Source organism: Bison bison, unplaced genomic scaffold (genome assembly GCF_000754665.1).
Source record: "Bison bison bison isolate TAMUID 2011002044 unplaced genomic scaffold, Bison_UMD1.0 scf7180017864223, whole genome shotgun sequence".
Classification (NCBI taxonomy): domain Eukaryota; kingdom Metazoa; phylum Chordata; class Mammalia; order Artiodactyla; family Bovidae; genus Bison; species Bison bison.
In genome coordinates, this window is record NW_011494795.1 from 1260925 (window position 1) to 1262542 (window position 1618).

A 1618-nucleotide genomic window follows, 5' to 3' on the forward strand; every position below is an offset into this window, starting at 1 on the left:
GGCTATTTGCTTCCGCAAGGCCATCAGGAGAGAGAGTTTCTTGCCTCCAAGAGTGAAGTCCCTCTGCAAAGGGCTTTTACATAAATAAGCCAAGCTCACCCAGGATAATCTTCATTCTGAATAACTCAAGACTCAACTGATGTGGTATTGGAATTACACCTGCAAAATCCCTTTCTCTTTGCGTTATTCTGCCAGCTAGAAGGTTGTTACACGTCAGCCCCCATTCCAGGGAAGGGGTTTTATGGGGGAGGGGCAGAGACCTCAGGGACCACCCTGAGTAGACGGTGAAATCAGTGAGAGCTAAACACAGTCTGTCACTCCCCCAGCTGCCCAGGTGGCACCAGCGTGAAGAACCCTCCTGCTAACGCAGGGGACAAGAGAGACCTGGGTTTGATCCCTGTGTTGGGAAGATCCGCTGGTGGAGGGCATGGCAACTCACTCCAGTATAGTGTCCTTGCCTGGAGAATCCCCGTGGCCAGAGAAGCCTGGCGGGCTACAGTCCATGGGGTCTCAGAATCTGACATGACGGAAGCGACTTAGCATGCACACAGACACATTACTCCTCCACTTCTGTGTTACAACCACCCTTGTGCACCCTTCACAGTAACGGGTCCCTGCAGAGCATCAGTATGAGCTCATAGGTTCGCCATGGCCCCAGAGGCCACCTCCCTCTAGGCCGTCTTTGCCCTGGCTACAGTCAGCTGGCCAAAGTCCCTGCTTCCGGGCCTTTGCACTTGACGATCGTTTTGTCCACTTCCCTCCCCCGCATCCTCACACCTTCACTGTATCCTGGCCTTGGCTAAACTACCGCCCCATCAGAGAAACCCTAATGCCCTGAAAGCCGCACTACACCCCTCCTGATCAGATGGCCCCCGGAGCTCCCAGGGGCCCTTGGCTTCTGCCTGTTTTCTGAACTTGGTTTGGCAGCCCGGTGCGGACTCCACAAGCTAAACAAAACCCATCACCAGGGATCCTCTTTTATGGTTTGGTTTGTGACCCAAGAATCCTGAGCGGCCGTGTGAACGTGGGCAAATTACTCTCCCTCGGGGAACCCAAGGATGCTGTCAGGCAGGGCTCAGGGGCTGTGTGAACTCAGAGGATCTTCCTCTTTCCCCAAGAGAAGTACCTGCAAAGGATGGGGTTCACTTGGGCTCAGTTTTTTGAGGATGACAATGAGATACATGCCTATAATATTTGCTAACTTGGCTTCAGGTACTTATTTTCAAGCCACATTTGGGATAAATTATTATCTTGAAAAAACTTTTCTCGCTCTTACTTTTCTGGAAATGACTTTTAACTCAAGCTTCTCGTCATCTTCAACGTTGGTGTCACTGTGACCCCAGAGTTCTCTCTCTGCCTCAGATTCCCAGCTCACCTCGTCTTATCTTCTGGACTGTTCCAGCTACGGCCTTTTTAAAAATCACGTGTGGGGGACTTCCTTAGCGGTCCAGTGGATAGGACTCCACCTCCCCAACGCATGGGACACGGGTTTGATTCCACAAGCTGAGAGTGAGGCCAAAAGAAAAAAAAATCATGTGATGCTGTCATTGGTAAGTCATCCCACTCATGCAAAACTAGGACAGTCACTTTTACTATACATCCTTTTCAAAAAAGAAAA